Genomic DNA, 24,404 nt, shown 5'->3' with positions numbered 1-24,404 from the left:
GAGTTCACTGCTGAGACATTTTAAGTTACAGACACTATGACCTTTCACATAAATACTTGAGTATTCATCTCTAAAAAAATAAGGACTGCTTTCTACATTAGGCACAATACTGTTGCTGAATCGCTTTCAAAATACAATACCAAGGGAAAAACAGCTTCTCCATCTTCTATTCCTGGGCCATATTTAAATTTCCACAACTTCCCAAAATTATCTTCTCTAAGCTGTTTTTCCTCTTAAACTCTGACTGAAGGGTAGGGCTTGCTTCTGGACCTCTCCATCCTGCATGGCACCAGGGGTGGATGGAAAAGCTACTGTGTTCTCACAGTGCTTGAAATGATTTTTTTCCTGTGTGGTCCCATTATCAGTAAACTATGCCGGTAGGTGTACTTTTTCTCAGCTTCTCTTCAATATCAAAAATACTTTCTTTTTAATTTAACTGTTCAAATATGGAAAATACTGACTTGGTTCAAAAATCAAAGGTCAAAGCACCCTGCAGGCACCCATTTTCGTTGGTTTCAAGTTAGTTCGTTCAGTGTTTCTTTTTGCAACACCGTTTCCATACAAAAGAAAGAGCCCTGTAGTCACAGAGCCGAACTCCCGTCCTCACTTAACAACAGAAGCTGGAGGTTACTTTGGCTCATTCCTCCTAACTTGTCGTGATTGCGTTTTCCGTCTCATGGATCTGCCTGGATTCGAGCAGTATCATGCAAAAAGACATCTGGGCAGTTTCCAATCCTAAGGCTGCAAAGAAACCCGCCCCCCGCCCCACGCATGTGTCATTTCCTGTTCTTGCACATGTGTGCATCTTGAGAACAGATCCAGGGAAACACATTGTAACTTTGTTAGACCCGGCCAATCCGTCCACTGGCTGGCCAACACGGACCCTGAGCCTCCCTCAGCCGCACCAGTGAACTTGCTGTCAGACCTCTGGGGTTTTACTCACCTCAGGGCTGAGAACCAGTATTTCAGGGCAGAGATTTGGCTGCTCTTACTACAAAGCCTGCTGAGCACTTATTTTTATGTTGAGATTCATTTGTTCTGAGAAGAGATGTATTTGTGGCACTTGCCGTCTGTTACACTGTTCTTGGTTTTTTCTTCTCCGTTTACTGAAACCTTTTATTAAGTAGGTAGCCCTGAGTGACAACTTGTGTTTGTTCTCTGTCAGTGGTCTTTTGCTTTGACTTTTTAAACTTTAGTCAGGGAGAGGAGTTCAAGGCGGCGGAGCAGTAGGGAGACCCTAGGCTTGCTTTGTCCTTCGAACACAGCTGGATAGAAATTGAATCACTTTGAACACGCAAGAAGTCTGAGTACTGGGAGAGCAAAACTGCATGACTAGAGGTGGAAAACACGGCCACGTCGTGTAAGGCAGGAGCTTCAGAGAGTAGGTTTGGGGGAGAGACGAGCTGTGGGTGCTGAGATGGGGAAGAGGGAAAAACAAAGAAAAAGAAAGAGTGAAAGCCCTCACTGGGAATTGTACCTGAAAAACTCTTCCCCTTGGCTGGAAAAGGGAGAGGGTCGAATACCGCAAGATCTTATGGGCAGGAGAGTAGAGAGTGTCCGCCCCATCACCAGGGCCGGGCCTGGCGGGCTCGGCAGGGCTCTGCTGGGCACAGAGGGCAGAGGCCTGGCAGCGGGCAACAGGGTTTGAGAATCCCCTGGGTCACACAGGGAGAAGCAGTTCCCCTGTTTGGAGGGCATTTGGGAGTGACAGCATGGCCTCTCCCTGTGGCGCCAGCAAGCCACCCTGTTCCCCAGCATAGGAACAAAGACACTCTGGCTGAGGGCACCAAGCCTTGGTGCTGGCTTTTAGCTGCACTTTACAATAAATTCTGGACCGCAGTGCAGTCACACAACGGATTTCTGGGACAAGACTGCACCAACCACAGCACAGCGAGACCCCCCCCCCCCCCGAGGATCAGCACAGGTCCACACCATGCAGATCTCTAAAATTTGAAGTTTTGAAACCCAGCTGCCCAGGAGTGCTCTGCTGCCTGGAAGGCAGACAGCTCAGTCGCTGGCAGGGTGCAAGTGGGGATCTGGCAGAAGCCACGGACGCAAGAGAGGTGATTGTTTGCTCTTCTGTGAGGGCGTCCTGAAGAGTGGCAGGCACGAGCCCCCCAATCCAGGGATGAGAGAGCTGGGTAAGGGTATTATCTGATCCCACCAGCACTGGCTGACTCCAGAAAGTAAAACAGCACCACCCAGTAGAGAACTCCGTCTTATACCAAGTCCCCATCCCCACCCAGGGCCCCTGTAGGTTCATCTCCACTAGGGCAAGAACACCTGAGAATCAGCAGAGCAGCAGGCCCCTTCCCCATAAGACCAGCACAAGCCCCTCACTGGCACGAGTGCTGATCATCATGTGCTGCATTTCTTCAAATCTAAGGGAAATAGGATCTTGTATGTTATTTTATTTTGTTTTCTTCTGTTTTTGTCTTTGGCAGGTTTTGTTTTGTTTTATTTAACCTCTTCTTAATATAGCCATTTCTCTTAGGAGCAGGAATACAATAGGCTTTCCTAACAATCACACACACACACACACACACACACACACACACACACATCATTGACCCAGACAAAATAACAAGATGGACGAATTCACCCTAAAAGAAAGAACAGGAAGAAGTCATGGCCAGGGATTTAATCAATACAGATATAAGATGTCTGAACCAGGATTTAAAACAATAATCCTAAGGTTACTAGCTGGGCTTGAGAAAAGCATAGAAGACACTAGAGAATCCCTTACTGCAGTGATAAAAGTCAGGCCAAATTTAAAAAAAAAATGCTTTAATGAAGATACAAAACTGAATAGATGCAATGACAGCAAGGATGGATGAAACAGAGGAAGGAATCAGTGATATAGAAGATAAAATTATGTAAAACAATGAAGCTGAAAAAAAGAGGGAAAGAAAGGTATTGGATTGCAAATGTAGACTTAGGGAACTCAGTAATTCCTTAAAGCGTATCATATAGGAGTCCCAGAAGAAAAGATAAAGGAGAAGGTTTATTTGAGCAAATTAGAACTGAAAACTTCTCTAATCTGGGGAAGGAAACAGACATTGAAATCCAAGTAGTACAGAGAAATCTCATTAAATTCAACAAAACCCAGCCACCATCAAGACATATTATAGTCAAATTCACAAAATACACAGACAAGGAAAAAATCCTGAGAACAAAAAGGGAAAAAAAGTTCTTAACTTAACAAGGGAAGAAAGATCAGATTCAGGGCAGCTCTGTCTGCAGAAACTTGGCAGGCCAAGAGGGAGTGGAATGATATATTCGACATGCTGAAGGAAAAAATATGCAGCCAAGAATACTTTGTTCGGCAAGCCTGTCATTCAGAATAGAAAGAGAGACAAGAGAGAGGCCTGGGTGACTCAGTTGACTGAATGTTCAAATTTGGCTCAGGTCATGATCTCATGGTTTATGAGTTCAAGCTCCACATTAGGCTTGCTGCTGTCAGCACAGAGTCCACTTCAGATACTCTGTCCTCCCCCTTCCCCGCTCATTCTCTCTCTCTCAAAATAAATAAATAAATAAACATTAAAGAGAGAGAAAGAAAACTTTCCCAGACAAATAAAAACTAAAGGAGTTTGTGACACTAAACCAACCCTGTAAGATTAAAGGGGAATCTTTGAGTGGGGAAAGAAAGACCAAAAGCAACAAAGACTCAAAAGGAACAGAGAACATCACCAGAAACACCAACTTTGCAAGAACACAATGGCACTAAATTCATCTTTCAATAATCACCCTGAATGTAAATAGAATAAATGCTCCAATCAAAAGACATGGGGTATCAGAATGGATTAAAAAAACAAGATTCATCTATGTGCTGACTTCAAAAGACTCATTTTAGACCCAAAGACATCAGCAGATTGAAAGTGAAGGTACGGAGAAATATTTATCATACTAATAGACACCAAAAGGAAGTCAGAGTAGCCATACTCATATCAGAAAAACTATATTTTATTTTTTATGCTTTTTATTTATTTTTGAGAGACAGAGAGAGACAGTGTGAGCAGGGGAGGGTCAGAGAGAGAGAGAGAGAGAGGGAGAGAGAGATACAAAATCTGAAACAGGCTCCAGGCTCTGAGCTAGCTGTCACCACAGAGCCCAACACGGGGCTCGAACCCACAAACTGTGAGATCATTACCTGAGCTGAAGTCAGACACTTGACTGACTGAGCCACCCAGGCACCTCAGAAAAACTATATTTTAAACCAAAGACTAACAAAAGATGAAGAAGGACATTATATCATAATTAAAGGGACTATCCATCAAGAAGATTCAATAATTGTAAATATTTATACCCCCAACTGAGACACCTAAATATATAAATCAATTAATAACAAACACAAAGAAACTCATAGATAATAATACAACAATAGTAGGGGACTTTAACACCCTACTTATAGCAATGGAAAGATCATCTAAGTAGAAAATCAACAAGAAAACAATGGCTTTGAATGAAAACACTGGACCAGATGGACTTAACAGATATATTCAGAACATTCCATCCTAAAACAGCAGAATACACATTCTTTTCAAATGCAGATGGGACATTCTCCAGAACAGATTACATACTGGATCACAAATCAGCCCCCAACAAGTACAAAAAGACTGAGACCATACCAAGCATATTTTCAGACCACAATGCTATGAAATTTGAAGTCAACCATAAGAAAACAATTGGAAAAATTACAAATACATGGATATTAAAGAAAAGCCTACTAAAGAACGGATGGGTTAATGAGGAAATTAAAGAAGAAGTTAAAAAATACATGGAAGCCAATTAAAATGAAAACATGATGGTCCAAAACCTTTGGGATGCAGCAAAGATGATCCAAAAAGGGAAGTATATAGCAATACAGGGTTACCTCAAGAATCAAGAAAATCTCAAATACACAACCCAACCTTACACCGTAAGGAGCTAGAAAAGAAACAGCAAATAAAGCCTAAAGCCAGCAGAAGAAGGGAAATAATAAAGATTACAGCAGAAATAAACAACACACACACGCACACACACACACAGTAGAACAGATCAATGAAACTAAGAGCTGGTTTTTGGAAAGAATAAATAAAATTGATAAACTCTTCACCAGACCTATCAAAAAGAACAGAGAGTGGGCCTTGGTGGCTCAGCCAGTTAAGCATCCAGTTTCAGCTCAGGTCATGTTATCATGGTTTGTGGGTTCGAGCCCCGCATTGGGCACTACACTTTTGCTGCAGAGCCTGCTTGGATTCTCTTTCCCTCCCTCTCTTTCTGTCCCTCCCCCCTCTCAAAAATAGATAAACCTTAAAATAAATAAAAAGAAAAGAGAAAGAATCCGTGTAAATAAAATCACAAATGAAAGAGGAGAGATCTCAATCAACACTACACAAACAATTATAAGAGGGTATTATGAGAAATTATATGCCAACAAACTGGGTAAACTACCAAAACTGAAATAAGAAGACACAGAAAATTTGAACAGACCCATAACCAACAAAGAAATTGAATAAGTAATCAAAAATCTCCCAGGAAACAACAGTCCAAGGCCAGATAGCTTCCCAGGGGAATTCTACCAGGCCTTTTTTATTTTTTAATACTGTAGAGCATTTCCTTTTTTTAATATAATTTATTGTCAAGCTGGCTGTCATAAAGTGTATACAGCGTGCTCTTGGTTTTGGGGGTAGATTCCCATGATTCATCACTTACATACAACACTCAGTACTCATTCCAACAAATGCCCTCCTCAATGGCCATCACTCATTTCCCTCTCTCCCCCATTCCCCAACATCATCCCTCAGTTTGTTCTCTGTATTTAAGAGTCTCTTATGGTTTACCTCCCTCTATGTTTAAAACTATTTTTCCCCTTCCTTCCCCCATGGTCTTCTGTTAAGTTTCTCAAGTTCCATATATGAGTGAAATATATGATATCTGTCTTTCTCTGCTTGACTTATTTCACTTAGTGTCATGCCCTCCAGTTCCATCCATGTTGTTGCAAATGGCAGGATTTCATTCTTTCTCATATACAGAATATTCTCATTCTTATATATACAGTACTCCACTGTATATATAAACCACATCTTCTTTATCCATTCATCAGTTGATGGACATTTGGGCTCTTTCCATAGTTTGTTTATTGTTGAAAGTGTTGCTATAAATATTGGGGTACATAATACCCCTATGAATCAGTACTCCTGTACCCTTTGGATAAATTCCTAGAAGTGCTATTGCTGGGTCATGAGGTAGTTCTATCTTTCATTACTTGAGGAACCTCCACACTGTTTTCCAGAGTGGCTGCACCAGTTTTAATTCCCTCCAACAGTGCAAGAGGATTCCCATTTCTCCACATCCTCACCAACTTCTGTTGTTGCCTAAGTTGTTAACTGTAGCCACTGTGACTGGTGTGAGGTTGTATCTCAATGTGATTTTGATTTGTATTTCTCTGATGATGAGTGATGTTGAGCATCTTTTCATGTGTCTTTTGGCCATCTGGATGTCTTCTTTGGAAAAATGTCTATTTATGTCTTCTACACATTTCTTCACTATATTGTTTGTTTTTAGGGTGTTGAGTTTGGTAACTTCTTTATAGATTTTGGATACTAACCCCTTATCTCATATGTCATTTGCAAATATCTTCTCCCATTCCATCAGTTGTCTTTTAGTTTTGTTGATTGTTTCCTTTGCAGTTCAGAAGCTTTTTATCTTGATGAGGTCCCAATAGTTCATTTTTGCATTTATTTCTCTTGCTTTTGGAGACGTGTTGAGCAGGAAATTGCTGCAGCTGAGATCAAAGAGGTTGTTGCCTATTTTCTCCTCTAGGGTTTTGATGTTTCCTGTCTCACAGTTAGGCCTTTCATCCATTTTGGACTTATTTTTGTGCATGGTATAAGAAAGTGGTCCAGTTTCATTCTTCTGCATGTTGCTACCACGTCTTCCCAGCACCATTTGATAAAGAGACTGTATTTTTTTTCCATTAGATACTCTTTCCTGCTTTGTCAAATATTAGCTGGCCATAAATCTGTGGGTCCAATTCTGGGTTGTTACTTTGGTCTATGTGTCTTTTTTTGTGACAATACTATACTGTCTTGATGATTACAGCTTTGTAGTAGAGGCTGAAGTCCAGGATTGTGATGCATCCGGCTTTGGTTTTCTTTTTCAACATTTCTTTGGCTATTTGGGGTCTTTCCTGGCTCCATACAAGTTTTTTGGATTGTTTGTTCTAGCTGTGAAAAGAATGCCAGGGTAATTTTGATTATGATTGCATTGTGTGTACATATTACTTTGGGTAATATTGACATTTTAATAATATTTGTTCTTTCAATCCATGAATATGGAATGTTTTTCCACTTCTTCATGTCTTTTTCCATTTCTCTCATAAGGCTTCTATAGTTTTCAATGTACATATCTTTTCCAGACATTTAAAGAAAAGTTACTATGTATTCTTTTCAAACTGATCCAAAAAATAGGAATGGAAGGAAAACTTCCAAGCTCATTCTATGAGGCCAGCATTACCTTGATTCCAAAACCAAAGACCCCTCTAAAGAGGAGAATTATAGGCCAATATCCCTGAGGAACATAGATGTAAAATTTTTCAGGAAGATACTAGGAAATCAAATCCAACAATACATTAAAATAATTACTCACCACTATCAAGTGGGATTTATTCCTGGACTGCAGGGCTGGTTCAATATCTGCAAATCAATAAATGTGATTCACCACAGTAATAGAAGTAAGGATAAGAACCATGTATATGACCCTCTTAGTAGCTACAGAAAAAGCTTTGGCAAACATAGCATCCATTCTTGATTTTTTAAAAACCCTCAGTAAAGTAGGTCTAGATGGAAAATACCTCAACTTCATGAAAGTCATGCATGAAAACCCCACAGCTAATATCCTCCTCAATGGGGAAAAACTGAGAGCTCTTTCTCTGTGGTCAGGAACAAGACAGGGTTGTCCACTCTCACCATTACTATTAACATAGTACTGGGAGTCTTAGCCTCAGCAATCAGACAACAAAAGGAAATAAAAGGCATCTAAACTGGAAAGAAGAAGTCAAACTTCCACTATTTGCAAATGACATGATACTCTTATGTAGAGAACCCAAAAGACTCCACCAAAAGTTTCTAGAACTAATACATGAATGCAGAAAAGTTGCAGGGTATAAAATCAATGTACAGAAGTCTGTTGCATTTCTATATACCAATAATGAAGCAGGAGAAAAAAAAAGAAATCAAGGAATCAATCCCATTTACAATTGCACACATACTCAAAACATCTAGATATTCCTAGATCCCTAGGTATATACCTAACCAAAGAGGTAAAACATCTGAAAAGTATAGAACACTTGTGAAAGAAATTGAAGAGAGCACAAAGAAATTGAGGGGGGGGGGAAATCCACGTTTGTGGATTGGAAGACCAAACATTGTTAAAATGTCTATACTACCTAAAGCAATCTACACCTTCAATGCAATCCCTATCAAAATAACACCAGCATTTTTCACAGAGCTAGAACAAACAATTCTAAAATTTTTATGGAGTCACAAAAGGCCCTGAATAGCCAAACCAATCCTGAAAAAGCAAAGCAAAACAGAAGGCATCACAATTCTAGACTTCAAGCTATATTGCAAAGCTATAGTCAATGTTTATAGCAGTGCTATCAACAATAGCCAAATTATGGAAACAGCCCAAATGTCCATCTGATGACTGGTGAATGGATAAAGAAGGTGTGGTGCAGATATATATACAATGGAATATTACTCAGCGATCAAAAAGCATGATATCTTGCCATTTGCAACCATGTGGATGGAACTAGAGTATATTATGCTAAGTGAAATAAATCAGAGAAAGAAAAGTGTCATATGGTTTCACTCATATGTAGAATTTAAGGAACAAAACAGATGAATATAGGGGAAGGGAAGAAAAAATAAGATAAAAGCAGAGGGAGCCAAATCATAAAAGACTCTTAAATACAGAGAACAAACTAAGGGTTGCTCAGGGGAGGTGGGTGAGGAGATGGGCTAAATAGGGGATGCAATTAAGGAGGGCACTTGTTGGGCGAAACACTGGGAGTTATATGTAAGTGATGAATCACGAAATTCTACTCCTGAAGCCAATACTACACTACATGCTAACTAGAATTTAAATAAAAACTTGGAAAAAAAATAAAGTTTGTACTTTATACAAAACATCAATCACTTCCTCTGTTGATACTGAATTTTGAAAAATATTTAGGAAGGATTTCTCCATACCCAAGTTATAAAGCAATTCACATGTTTTCTTTAGCACTTACTTGGTTTTTATGTTTTATATTTAGACCTCTGCTCCATTTGGAGTTTATCCTATAGTGCATAGTGTGGCATAAGGATCCAATTTTATTTTCCAAATAGCTGTCCAAATCACACAACATCATTCATCAAAAGCTCATCTTTCCCCCAAATTTGCTTTTTATTATACTTTAACTCCACAGATGTATGTGGGTTCATTCTTGGATCCTCCAGTCTGTTCCACTGGCCACACTATTTATGTACGAGCATCACACTTCTAATTACAGACACTTGAGAGTATTTTTTTTCACATCCACTAGGAACAGCCCCATTTCCCTTGCCATTGCTAATCTTTTCCAGCGTTTTCCTGACTCTTATTTATTTTTTCATATGAGCTTTAGAATCAATTTTTTTAGGTCCTATAGGAGAGGAAAAACCCTTTGATATTTTAGTTATAAATTAAGGAGATTTGACAGCTTCATGATACCCAATCTTCCTGTCCAAGAACATGCCCTATATTTCCTGGGGTTTTTAAAAAATATTTTAATGTTGATTTATTTTTGAAAGAGATCACGAACATGGGAAGCAGGCTGCAGGCTCAGAACTGTCAGCACAGAGCCTGATGCAGGGGCTCGAACCCACAAACTGCGAGATCATGAGCTGAGTGGAAGTTGAACGCTTAACTGACCGACCCACGTTCTCCGCCCTATGTTTTCATTTTTTTTGTCTACTTTGATCTTTTTCAGATTAAATCTTTCTTCATATAAATTTTTCATATTTAATATTAATTTCTATTTTGTCTATTTTAATTATTGTTTGGTCATTGTTTCTATAAGGACTACTGATTTCTCTAAGTTGATTTTATATCCTGCTCCATTAGTGAATTCTCTTTTATTTTTATTTTTATTTTTTTAATTTATAATAGTTTATTGTCAAATTGGTTTCTATTTAACACCCAGTGCTTCTCCCCGCAAGTGCCCCCCTCCATGACCATTATCCCCTTCCCCTATCCCCCTCCCCTTCAGCCCTCAGTTCGTTTTCAGTATTCAATAGTCTCATGATTTGCGTCCCTCTCTCTCCCCAACTCTCTTTCCCCCTTCCCCTCCCTACAGTCCTCTGTTAGGTTTCTCCTGTTAGACCTATGAGTGCAAACATATGGTATCTGTCCTTCTCCGCCTGACTTATTTCGCTTAGCATGGCACCCTCGAGGTCCATCCACTTTGCTACAAATGGCCAGATTTCATTCTTTCTCATTGCCATGTAGTACTCCATTGTATATATATACCACATCTTCTTGATCCACTCATCAGGTGATGGACATTTAGGCTCTTTCCATGATTTGGCTATTGTAGAAAGTGCTGCTATGAACATTGGGGTACACGTGCTCCTATGCATCAGCACTTCTGTATCCCCTTGGTAAATCCCTAGCAGGGCTATTGCTGGGTCACAGGGGAGTTCTATGGATAGTTTTTTGAGGAACCTCCACACTGTTTTCCAGAGCGGCTGTACCAGTTTACATTCCCACCAACAGTGTAGGAGGGTGCCTGTCTCTCCACACCCTCGCCAGCATCTGTAGTCTCTTGATTTGTTTATTTTAGCCACTCTGACCGGCATGAAGTGGTATCTCAGTGTGGTTTTGATTTGTATTTCCCTGATGCTGAGTGACGCTGAGCATCATTTCATGTGGCTGTTGGCCATCTGGATGTCCTCTTCGGAGAAGTGTCTGTTCAAGTCTTCTGCCCATTTTTCCACTGGATTATTCGTTTTTAGGGTATGGAGTTTAGTGAGTTCCTTGTAGATTTTGATACTAGCCCTTTATCTGATATGCCATCTGCCACTATCTTTTCTCACTCTGTTGGTTGCCTATTAGTTTTTTTTATTGTTTCCTTTTCATTGCAGAAGATTTTATCTTGATGAAGTCCCAATAGATCATTTTTGTTCTTGATTCCCTTGCCTTTGGGGATGTGTTGAGGAGGAAATTGCTGCGATTGAGGTCAAGGAGGCTATTTCCTGCTTTCTCCTCGAGGGTTTTGATGGTTTCCTGTCTCACATTCAGGTCCTTTATCCATTTTGAGTTTATTTTTGTGAATGGTGTCAGAAAGTGATCTAATTTCATTCTTCTACATGTTGGTGTCCAGCTCTCCCAACACCACCTGTTGAAGAGGCTGTCTTTTTTCCACTGATTCCTCTTATTGTTTTAGTAGTTTCTCAGTCGATGGCCTTGATTTTACCAGAAGTACAAGCTGCAATGGTTTTACCTTTTCCTTTCCAATTCCTATGCTTCCGTGTGTGTGTGTGTGTGTGTGTGTGTGTGTACAAGTAAGTGAGTGTATGTGTAACTGGATTTGATGATGTTTCCAATAGGATATTAAATTACAGGGATGATGATAGTGTCCATAAAGACACTGTTTTTTTAATTTGTCCATAAAAGGTGTATATATGGAAATGGTCATCTAATGTTCTCCCTAACTCCTTTTGAAGCCTTTTGATTTGGGGATGGGAGATGGAGAAAAATGGTTCAAATTTTTCTTTGTGAATACAGCTGTTTTGACATTCTGTATTTTTTTACTCAATTTTGGTAAGTCATAGAAAATTACCTTTCCACCCGGGTGTTTCAGCCTAGAGTTACATGTAATCTCTTAAGATTTCATTTTCTCTATCTTCGTGGTCATCTCTTCCTCCTTTTAGGACTTTTGCTGTTTATGATTTAATGTTTCTGGATTAGGTAATCTAGTGACTTATTTATTTTGTTGGTTGTTTTCAGAGAACAAGGTTTTTATTTGTTTATTTGTTAATTCTACTGTTTTTCTGTTTTCCAACTTGTTAGTTTCTGACCGCCCCTTATTAGTGGCTCCTTTCGGTTTATTCAACTGTTATTACTTTAAATTTTGGAATTGGACATTTCGTTCATTTATTTTTCTTTCTTTTGCTTTTCTTGATGTAAATATAAGGCTGTAAGTTTGTCTCTGAACACTGCCCGAACAACACTCCCTGGATTATGATATGTTTTCATCACCATCATTTCCTAGCAATTCTGAAGTTGGTTTGCATTTACCCTTTGACACAAGAGTTTTTAAACAAAGTTTAAAAATAAACAGGCAAAAAGAACATTTAAACTTTGTTTTGATTTTTGATTTTATCATGTTGTTTACATTACTTCTATCTGCAATTGAAACGTTCACTGTGACCTGACTTGTGGTCAGTTTTCATGACTCCTTTACGTGTCCTGGAACAGAAAATGTGCAGACTTTAACAGCTTTCACAAGACCTGCCCGCTGTTATATCGGACTTCTACATCCTAATGCCCTGGGTCTCCTGCATCTGTTTTGGACTGACAGAGGAGCATTTCGTCTCCTAATGTGGGATTTCCTTCTGTTTCTCCTATTATGTACTAAATTTTCTACTTCATAACAATTATGGCTGTGTCATTTGCTGCATAAGTAGCTGTCACTAAAATGCAGTCATTATGAAAAGCAGCCCACACTCTGATATCCGTCCTCTTCTCATTTAATGCTGGCCCCAAATGTGTCCTGTACAGTATCAAAATCATTGCCCTTGTGTTCTTTTACTCAAATCAACTTTACGGAAACAAATTTACATACAATAAAATGAGCCCGTTTTCAGTGTACAGTTAGGTTACGTTTTGCCAAAAGTGCATTCCTGCATAGCACCCACCAGCGCCAAGAACACCGACCTCGGGCTCCTCACATACCCCAAGCAGCCGCTGACATCCTTCGGACACCATAGATTAGACTTGTCTGGTCTAGAGTTGCATAATAGTGGAGTCACAGAGCATGCACTCTTTTGTGACTGGATTCCTTCACTCAACATAACAATGTTTTTGAGGTCCGTCCATGTTGTCAGGAATCTGTTCCTTTCTGCTGCTGAGCAGAGTCAGGTTCCGTTGTACGAGTGTTCTGATTATCCTTGACACACTGGTGATAAGTGGTCTTGTTTCCAGGTTTGGGCTCTTATGAATGAGGCTGCTATGAACGTTTCCGGACAGGTTTTGGTTTAGACCAATATTTTCCTTTTTCTTGGATAAATACCTAAGAGAGGAATTCCTGGATTATATGGTAACTGTTTAATGTTTTAACTGTTTTCCAGTGTTTGTACCATTTTATATTTCCATCAGAAATAGAAATAAAATATATTTAAAAACATAAAATAGACTTACTGCCTAGTCACTCCATTGTGAGGCGCCATCTTCCGCCCAATTTTATCGGGTCGTGTGGTTTTCTAGTTCTGTGTACGCAGTTGCGTCCGAGTTCTCCTGAGGCCAGATACAAGCCCTTTATTCCACATACTTTGCAAATACTTTTTGCACTCCATGGCTTGTCTAATCACCATCTTCCCAATGAGATCTTTTGATACGCAGATGTCAATCTTTATAATGTCTAACACTCAGTTTTTATCTCATGGTTACTGCTTTTCGGTGGGTCCTTAAAAAGCTTTGCCAAACTCCAGGTCATGAGGACACTCTGTTCTAACTAACATTTGTTTAAGCGTTTACATGTAGGCTATGAGCCACCTCAAGGGACCCTGTGTGTGTAACGTGTGTTTCTGTGGAGGGTCTGTGAAAGGAGAAGGCCACGGAGGGGGCAGGGGGTCCACCCATATATCTGCGCGTCAACACCAGATCCTTGACTGACCGCCGACCTGTACATACTCAAGGGAGAGTGCAAGAGGCCCAAAGAAAAGCGCGGGTTAAAAGAGGAAGGGAAAGCAAAGATTTAAGCTGGTGGGGAAAGAAAACTCTTTCAACTAATGGTTTAGGAGGAACTAAACACCTATATTAAAAAAAAAAACACCTAAAACTTATTAACGTCATGCGCATCCTGATAGGATATAGTAAAAAAGACACAGCGTCGTCTCTGTGGCATTCCTACCCATAACATAATGATATAAATGCATAACTAGGATTTAAATCATGAGGACACAATAACTACTCCAAATTGAGGGGTGTTCTCCAAACTAACTGGTCTATATCACTCAAGGATGTCAGAGTTACAAAACACAGAGGGCTGAGCAACTGTTTCAGATTAAAGGAGACGGAGACATGACGACTATATGCAGCATGTGACCTGAGACTGGCTCATGTGCCAGAAGAGGGGGAAATGCTATAAATGGAATTATTGGGACAATCATCAAAATTTGAATACAGTCTGGGTATTCAATGATGGCATTGTGTCAACGTTAAATTTCCTAATTTGATCACTGCACTGGCTATGTAAGACAATGTTCTTATTCTTAGGAAACACACACTGAATTACTTAGGGATAAAAATAATACCAAGTATATTCACTGATGAAATTAGCCTTGTTTAGAAGTTTTAATAAGCAAACTTTTACAAAAGTACTAAGAGCTACACAATTAAAATGTTTTCAACAAAGTTTTCATTTGGAATAAATTTACTAATAATAATTAAGCAAGGAAAATAGGGCATGTAAAGAAAAATCCTCACAAACACAAAACTAACATATTTTAGTGTGTATTTCTATAACGTTTTATTTCTATTGCTTTCTTTTTTTATATATTTATTCATTTTTAAGAAACAGAGAGAGACAGAGCACAAGTGGGGGAGGGGCAGAGAGAAGGAGACACAGAATCTGAAGCAGCTCCAGGCTCCGAGCTGTCAGCACGGAGCCCGATGTGGCGCTCAAACTTACAAACTGTGAGAGCATGACTTGAACTGCAGTTGGACGCTTAACAGACAGAGTGACCCAGACGCCCCTCTATTGCTTTCTGAATATCCAGAGTAATCCAGAATGTTCCAGATGAAGGAGATAACCATGGAGCCAACTTCCCACAAGCTTCTCTTGGGGAAAAAGATGACAGATGTTGCTAAGCCCCCCCCCCCCAAAGTCTACAAAAACTGGAGTCTTGCTGATAGTGCTCGTCCACGACTAGCTCTCCACACATTCAGCAGTTATTTGATGAATACAATTTGTATGCAAATTTTTGTGGGGACATATCTTTTCACGCCTCTTAAATAAAAGCCTCAGAGTGAAATGACTGGGTCATATATTGGATATAGGTTTAAAACTGTTTTCCAAAACAAACTGTTTTCCAAGTGGCTGTACCATTTTACACTCCCACCAGCAGCATATGAGAAAATTCCAGTTGCTTCACAGTCTCACCAACAACTGGTATGATCAGTCTTAAACTGTCACAATTCTAATCTCATTGTAGCTTTACGTTGTGTTTCCCTGGCGACCCAGGGTGTGGAGATCGCCGGTGCTTGTTCTCCACATATCTTCTTTGGTGAAGTGTCTCTTCAAACCCTTTGTCTGTTTTTAAAAATTGGGTTGATAGTCTTATTATTTAGTTTTGAGGGTTCTTTATATATGCTGGATACAAGTCTTTTATTACACGTATGGTTTGCCATTTTCTTTTCTCCCAGTCTGTGCCTTGTCTTTTCATTCCCATAACAATGTCTTTCAAAGAGCAGAAGTTGTTATTGTTGTTTATGAAGTCCATTTCAGCTTTTTCTTTTTAAAAAAATGGATCATGCTTTTTTGTGTCATATGTATAAAGTGCACAACCCAATATATTTTCGATAAATTTTATAGTTTTATGTTTGACATTATATATTTTGAGTTAATATTTGCATATGGTGCAAGATATGGATCAAAGCTCATTTTATTTTACATATTATACAATTATTTCAGTATCATTTGTTGAAAAGACTTCTTTCTGCACTGAATTACATTTGCACCTTTGTAAAAAATTAGTTGTAAATATATGTGTGGATCTTTTTCTGGACTCTGTTCTGTTCCATTGATCTATTTGTCTACCTTGTTTCAATACTGCACTGTCCTGATTACTACAGTTTATAAGTCTCAAAATTAGTATAATTCCCTTAATCTTCTTTTCCAAACTGATTGCGGCTATTCTGGGTCCTTTGGATTCCCATTTGAATTTTTAAATCAGCTTATCCGAAATAAGTCAGGCAGAGAAGGACAGACACCATATGTTTGCATTCATAGGTCTAACAGGAGAGACCTGGCAGGGGACCATGGGGAGAGGAAGGGGGAAAGAGAGCGGGGGAGAGTGAGGGACACAGATCAAGGGAGACTACTGAATACTGAAAATGAATCTTGGACTGAAGGGGAAGGGGGAGGGAGAGAGGGGGTGATGGTAATGGTGGGAGGCACTTGTGGGGAGAAGCACTGGGTGTTATACGGAAATCAATTTGACAATAAACTATTATTAAAAAAAAAGGAAAAGGACAAAAAAGGAATTAAAGCAAACTTTAATTAAAAAATAAATTAAAAAAATAAAATCAGCTTATCAATTTCTACAAAATAGCTTATTACATTTTTAATTGAATCCATAGATCAATTTGGGGAGAAAGAACATCTTAACAATATCATTAACTTAGTATATCTCTCCATTTATTGGGGTGTTTTTTCATAAGAAAAGATACTGAATTTTATCAAATGGTTTTCTGCATCATTTGAGATGATCCTACTTTTTTCTGTTTTAGTTTGCTATCATGGTGAATTATAATGGATTTTCAAATGAAAAAATTTTGTAATGCTTCATGTATGTAAAATTTTTTAAATATTTTATTCTGAGACAATTGATTCATATGCAGTTTTAAGAATAATGTAGAAATGCATACCCTGTGCACGCATTACCCAATTTTTCCCAGTGGTAACATCTTGCAAAACTATACAACGTGTCGTCTACAGTGACCAACCAGGATATTGACAGTGACAGAGATTGATTCAGAACAGTCCCATCACCACAAGGATCCCACTAGGGCTCTTTTATGGTCACATCCTCTTCCCTCCCACCTCCCCCCATCCTTTACCTATAGTCAATCACTAACACGTTTTTCATTTTTTTAATTTTGTCACTTCACGAGTGTTTGGGGATAGGTGTTTTTCTCAGTCAGCACAATTCTCTAGAGATTTATCTAGGTGTTGTATGCAGTAGTTCATCCCGTTTGATTGCTGAGTAGTGTTCATTGGTATAGATGTGCCACAGTTTGCTTAACCATTCACTCATGGAAGAACATGTTGCTGCTTCTAGTGTGAGGCTATGATGAATGAAGCTGCTATCCACGTTTGTTTACAGTTTCTTGTGTGAGTGTAAATCTTCAGTTGTCTGGGATAAAGGCCCAGGAATGCAAATTGCTGGGTCATACAAAAATTGCATTTTTAAAAAAATTCCGAACTGTTTCCCAGAATTCCTATACCATTTTCCATTCCTTCCCACATCATATAGGTAAGTCCTTCCATATCCTCAACCATATTTGGTGCTAAAAGCACCCTTCATTTTAGCCATTCTGATAAATATGCAATGATATCTCATTGTGGTTCTGATGAGCCTTTTTCTGATGGATAATAATGTTGAACATCTTTTCATGTGTTTACTTTCCATCAATATCCTCTTCAGTGAAATTTCTCTTCATGTCTTTTGCCTCCTTCCTACTTGGATTGTCTTTTTCCCTGTTAAGGTTTGAGAGTTCTTTATATATTCTAGTTACTAGTCCTTTTTCAGATATGTGGTTTCCAAACATTTCCCACAACACGGTAGCTTTTCATCCTTTCTTTTTTTTTTAATGTTTATTTACTTTTGAGAGAAAGAGAGGACAGAACATGAGCAGGGGAGATGCAGAGAGATAGAGGGAGACACAGAATTGGAAGCAGGCTCTAGGCTCTGAACCGTTAGCACAAAGCCCAGGGCAGGGCTCAAACTCACCAACTGTGAGATCATGGCCTGCACCAAAGTCAGCTGCTTAACTGAGTGAGCCACCCAGGCTTATCCTTTTACCAGGATCATTCACAGAGCAAACATTTCTGATTTTGATAAACGCCTACTTATAAATTTTCCTATTATGTAACATGCTTTTGGTGTCAAGTCTAAGAATTCTGCCTAGTGCTAGATCCTTAAATTTTTCTATTTTTTTTCTAATAGTTTTATTACTTCTATGTTTTACATTTGGTTCTATGATCCATTTTAAATTAATGTTTGTATAAAGTGTGAGACATAGGGGGAGGTTCGTTTTTTAAATGAATCATTTATTGGAATGATTTATTTTAGAATCATTTATTGGAATGGCGATTGAACAGATTGTGCACCTTTGTGGAAAAGTCTTTGAGTACTTTTTCAACCCTACCCCTTTTCTCCTCTCCCACTGGGACCCTGATGTCATGAATGCCAAATCATTTGTCACAGTCCCACAGGTCCCTGAGCCTCTGTTCATTTTTTTTAAGTCTATTATCTCTCTATTGTTCATATTGGGTAATTTCTATTGTTTTATCTTTGAGTTTAATTTGTTGTCAAGTTCCTCATTCTACTGTTGAACCCATCCATGTTGAGCTTTTACTTTGGTGATTATAGTTTTTACTTTTAAATTTTGTTTGGTTCTTCTTTATACCTTCAGTTTTTGTGAATTTCTATTCCATTGCTTTGCTGAGGCCTTTCTATTTTTCATTTGTTTCAAGCTTGTTTGTAATTATTGACTGAAACATGTTCACCAGATAAAATTAACATCTGCTATCTCAGTATTGGCATCTACTGATTATTTTTTTCATTCATTTGGAGATCTTCCTGACTCTTGGTATAATTAGCAATGTTTGATTAAAATCAGGACATTTTTGTATTATGTTATGAGACTCTGGATCTGTTTTAAATCTTGTTTTAGTTGGCTTTCTTTGACAGTGCTCTGGCAAAGACAAGGGGCATACCTTGTTTCAGCCAGGAAGAGGTACAAGTCCCTGTTCCTTATGAAACACTCCACTGGTACCCAAGGGGAGGAGGACCCTGTTACTTCTGGGTGATGGTAGGAGTTCCAGCTCCCCATGTGGTCTACACTGATACCACACTGGGGGTAGCCTCATTACTGCTGAGCCATGTGTACGTCCTAACTCTTCAACAGGATCCAATGACACCATTCGAGTGAAGAGGGAGAAATATGCCTCGTTACTGCTGGATAAAGGTAGAAATCCATTCTTTCTGGATGGATCTCCACTGAGCTGCAAGGAGTCATGCCTCATTACTGACTAATGGGGATGAAAAGCCTGGCTCTCTATTTGGCATTCATTCTGCAGTATCATTCTTGTGAAAGTCTAGGCTCCCCCACTTGGCCTTTGTTTGCATGGTGGGAGTCTGGCCATAGTTTTCCATTTATGTGGTTTATAACTAGAATAGAGAGATTACTGTCTCAAAGTTTTCTGCTTTTCTAGGTTGTCCCTTTCCTGATCTTTTGACTAGAAAGAGCAAGTTTTTGTTGGGATTAGTTTTGTCTGTACCATCATTTCTAGGTTACCAGCTTCTTCAGCTTCAAGCTGAAAGCAGAAAGAAAACCCAAGTGAACTCACCACCATGCTCCTCAGTTCCTAATGTCCCTGGTGGCCTCCTTTCTTCTCTCTACCTTGTAGAATCTTTTTAGATTTGTTTTATATACAATATCCAGATTTTTAATTGTACTTAGTGGGTGAAATACGGAAAAGTATGCTCATGTCCCAAGGAAGTGACCAGTTTCTCATATTTTTATTCCTATTTTTTGGTATATTGAGATTTGTGACAATTTTATCTTTATTATAAATATACAGTGATACCTTTATTTGTTTTATAATTTGTGTCTTAAATTAAATCTGCCTTGTCTTCTTATGGTTGAATGGGTCTTTTCTTAATCACTTTGTTTTAATTTCTTATTTATAACATATATGTTGGTTTTGCTATTTCTTTCAATAGGTGAGTTTATTTAATTTGAATTTGGCATAACAGATTTATTGTCGTAATGCCAGCATCTTACACTTTTTATTTATAATTTTTTTTTTAATTTTCTCACTCTTCCTATTTGACTTTCTTCTTTCTGAAGTTGGGTGTCTTCCTTCTGGTAATTTGAAAAGGTTTCAACCTGTTTAATTACTCCAGTTTTTTCTTTCATATATTATACCCTAACACTTTTCTTAGATTTAGCATATTTAGACAATATCTATTGACCATGTGCTAAAGAGGACATGAAAATCAAAGACTGTCTCTTCATCACAACTCTCTTCTCCTTGTTTGTGTTCTGATTTTTCCTGGTTTTAATTCATGCCCATTCCTATTTAAGTTCTTCCTCTCTGGGACCCTTTATAACTGTTTCTTGATTTTTTTTAACTTAGAAAATATCTGTGCCATCTCACTGTGAAAGATCAATATTCTAATACTCATACTCCCTCCCCCAAACCTCTTGATTTCTCTTGTCAATTTTACTTTATCATCATTTATGACATTATCTTCTGAGACTCTGTCCTATAGTTGTGAGACCTACTTTTCTATAGTGTTAAGTCTGTGCTCATCACCTATCTTTGTCTTGTAGTTTTCCTTTCATATCCTAATTAAAGAGTTTAATTTTACTTAACAGAGGTAACAGCCAGAATAATTTCATATTTGAGATGATCTCCTGCTTTTCTACTTGAATGACCGCTTAACTTGGCATAGCATCTGTCGACTTCTCACTGTTTCCGTGTTCTCATCCCATCTTTCGCTGGGCAATCTCCTTTTTCACCTCTCTTATTAACCATTATGTCAATGCAATCTTTTCCTTTTTTTTAGGTAAAACTGACATTACCTCCACAACTGAAAGTGCCTTGTGATTTTTACCCTCGGATATTTTTCTTCCAGTAAAGAATTTTTCATATCAGGCTTCTTTTAGGCTTTCTTAACTGGGTTCCCCAAGAAAAATAAGTCATAATACCTAAGACATCTGTTGCTGATAACAAATCAACTTGATTTCTCTGCATTTCTCTGCATCTGGAAGAAAATTAGTCATAAACCATCCTGAGAGAATTGAGAAAACAGTTACTCAATCATTTTCTGTGTCCTGTGGTCCAGCTGAGGAACCTTATTGAAAAAAGCAAAAATGTTGCTTTTCCTTGTAATTTTCTTACTCATGCTTACCTTGCTCAGTTCTTGCTAAATCTTTTCTTTATTTTTATATATTCAGGTCAATCATCTCATTTTTCTCCCTCCCCACACTTAGGATCCTTTGAGGATTGGGCCCTCCCCAAACTAGATGGCCAAGCCAAACTATGTGCCTTGCTGGGAGCAGGCCTGGGCTCTGGCTTCTGTTTAATGGCCAGTGCAAGAATCCACTCTCTCCTACCCAGAACATATCTGGTCCAAGGCAGAGGGATCTCAGGTGTCACCCCTAGGTCTAATATCTGTTTTGCTTTTGCCCATTCTACCTCTTTCTGGAAGTTGGTGCTTTTCATATCTTTCCCTCGAACAGAAGGGAATAAAAGCTAGCAGCAGGCAGCTGAGAGCTGCCATGTTGAATCCACTGGCACGTTCAGTGTGCCCGCTCCCTCATCCTGCTCTCTCAGGTCTTATCTCATTTGTCTCATCCTTTCTTTGTCTTTGGCCACATTTCTGTCTGTTGTTGGTGATAAGCTGCACTAGGTGTTCCATCTTTCATTTTCCTTCCCGGCTAGCAACCCCATCCTATTCCAGAAGAAATCACCATCACTGTGGTTGGAGCAAGAGGAAAGGGGTGAGAAAGACTTCACCCTCTTTGAAACTTCCACCTCCTTTCCCAGGGCTGCTGACTCCCATCTCCTTCATACCCCTACTGCTGACAGGATCAGTGGGCATTTTCCCCAAGACTCTGACTTCATCTTCTCTTTCCACAGCTTCCAGGCAGGGCAGAGCCAAGTTGATCTGCCTCTTTCCCTTTCAACAATAAAGACTTTTGCTGTCACTTAGCTTAACTTCTCCTAATCTTGTGTTGCTCATATCCTTGTGTTTGAGGGTAGTAAGACTGAGAACTGGCTTCACCCAACCTCCCAAGCCAAAAGCAACTGACAATTCTACAAAAACGTGGACTGGTGACTTTGATTCCTAGCTTATGGATGAAGAAACAAGGAACTTCTTCCAGAGCTTCAGCCAGCAAGTGGTGGGGCTACATAGCATGGAGCCTTCTCCTTCTTATCTTGTACCTTTAGTTCTTAAAGATGGTAGGGACAGAAGCAACATTTCCCGATCAAAAACTGTTTCATTCAGTATGAGTGTTTCATTTAGTGTGAGGTGTCTTGGTGGAAAAAACATTTGTTTTCTTGGAGAGAACTCCTCAACAAGTACTAAAGTAGAAAGGCAAAAGAGTTGGCTTCTTCTCCTTTCACTGTGATCAAGGAGAGCAACAAGCCTTCCGAAAAGGGACAAGGTGATGTGGATGTACAACACGGTAGAGAGAAGTTTAAAGGCACTAGAGGAGTTTAAATGTGGTAAGGGAAAGAAAAATGCTGAGACTGTGTAGGAGGTGAGCTGGGAGAAAACAAAGTGGACTTCAGAAAGTCAGGCACATCTTAGTGCCTTACATGAACCTCCTCCTCCCCTACCCATGTACCACTCAGTATGGTTGGTATTTCTCATTTAAACCTTCTGAGGGGTGCTGAGATGTGAAGAGTCCTGTACCTGGTGGATATAGAGCAGGACTAGGGACAGTGTACAGACCCTGATGCTGGGACACAAAGGTCATGAGAGAGAGAGTCCCCGTGAGTTAGCAGAAATCCTTAGGAACTTTAGATTTTCACTAGGCTGGGGTCAAGGCTAATCATACCTAATCTTTGCAGGACTTGAACTCAAACTTGCTAGCTTCTGGCTGTTGGTCCCTGACTGCTATTCCAGAGGTAGCTGGGCACTGATGTTAAAAGCACGGGCACTGGAGTCAGCTGACCGGATTCAGGTCTTGGTTGTTTGCTCATCTCTGATATGGGAGCAATAACAGCACCCATGGTAGACTGCTGTCCTGAAGGGTAGAGTGGTCTTCATAAAGCACCTAGACAGCGCCTGGGACTTGAGAAGTATGAGGAGAAGTGTTTAGATGAAGTCTATAAACCTGATGAAAGTGCCCATCGCATGGCGGTGGGATAAAGGGACAAGGGGGTTCTAACTGTGCCCTGCACCCCAGAAGTGTTCAACGCCTACAAGTCGCTGCCACCCACTATCTTGCTTCCTGCAGGACGGCGTTCCTAGGTCAGATCTCCACTACTTTTGCCTTCGTGTTGCTTTTCTGAGGGTTCTGTCCCTGTGTGCCGCATATTTATTCATCTTTGCCAGTTGGATCTAATGAAGTTTCTTCTCAGGCTTGCGTTTGATCTCCATGTCTCCCAGATGGTTCCCAAATGTGGCAGGAGAGGCTGTCCGCGAAGCCGCAGTGTTGTTCAGACTGAACTGAGGACAGCAAGGTTGACCTGTTCCAGAGGTCGGAGGGCACAGGCAAAGCAAGAAGTGCCAGACCCACAGGGGACTCTCCACGTGTCAGGCCATGCCCACCACCTGCCGGAGCAGTCGAGGCCATGGAGACCCAAAGTGCGAGTTGGACAGAGAACTGGGGCCATGGACTCCAGCACATGGACTCCACGGGCGCCGTCTCTTCCTGGCAGCCCTCAGTCCCACCCCAATCAAGCCCCCAGAGCAGAGGTTCCCGGCTGACCTCACAGGAGCACGAAGGCAGGAGTGGCGGGGGCCCTTAGAACCCCTGATGCCAGCCCGGCCCGGCCCAAGTAGCTCTGACCGTCTGAGCCGGGCCCAGGCCCGGCCGCTTTGGAGGCGGGAGCAGCCCCTGGCGCGGAGGAGAGGAGCCCCGGCATTCCTTCCGAGCTGCGGGAGCCACGGAAACCAAACGACGCACTTGGTCCAAACAGCCCTTGGAGGAGGATAAGAGCAACCGGGGCTGCAGCCGAGCATTCCTTCAGGGAGGGGGCCGAGCTTCCGGCCGGGCTCCGGGGAGAACTCGGCCGGGGTTCCCGGCAGCACCGGTCCCAGATGCCAACAGGCCCTGGGCGCCCGCCCCGCGCTGGGCTTCGGGGGTGACGCTCTTCCCGCCACGGCCGAGGTGGCTCCTTCCGACCTTCCTCCCGCCGAGGGGGAGCCTGAGGCTGGCCCAGCGGTGCCCTCGGCCGCCCGCCGCGTCCCCTAGGAGCCACGGAGTGCCTGCGCGCACCCCCACCCGGGCCCCGGGTCCTGCCCCGCCAAACAGGGACCGCCTCACGGGAACATGTCACAGCCTCCCTCACAGGGCCACTATGGGGGACTGTGTCACAAACGCCCTCACGGGGCCACTATGGGGGACTGTGTCACAAACGCCCTCACGGGACCACTTCTGGGGACCGTGTCACAAGCCCCCTCACGGGACCACTTCTGGGGACC

The 24,404-nt window shown here is 40.6% G+C and overlaps 1 long non-coding RNA gene across 1 annotated transcript; it reads right to left on the bottom strand.

Moving 5' to 3' along the window:
• Window positions 1-23,257: 23,257 nt before the first annotated feature.
• On the bottom strand, window positions 23,258-23,886 carry LOC115291035. The gene is made up of 2 exons (XR_003908373.1): window positions 23,689-23,886; window positions 23,258-23,426 (listed from the first exon to the last, which is right to left on the bottom strand). It is a non-coding gene; the product is annotated as an uncharacterized LOC115291035 (long non-coding RNA).
• Window positions 23,887-24,404: the final 518 nt, after the last annotated feature.

This window comes from Suricata suricatta, chromosome 5 (assembly GCF_006229205.1).
Source record: "Suricata suricatta isolate VVHF042 chromosome 5, meerkat_22Aug2017_6uvM2_HiC, whole genome shotgun sequence".
Classification (NCBI taxonomy): domain Eukaryota; kingdom Metazoa; phylum Chordata; class Mammalia; order Carnivora; family Herpestidae; genus Suricata; species Suricata suricatta.
Note: the sequence above shows the minus strand (reverse complement) of the source record. Positions and strands in the feature narration are given on the sequence as shown.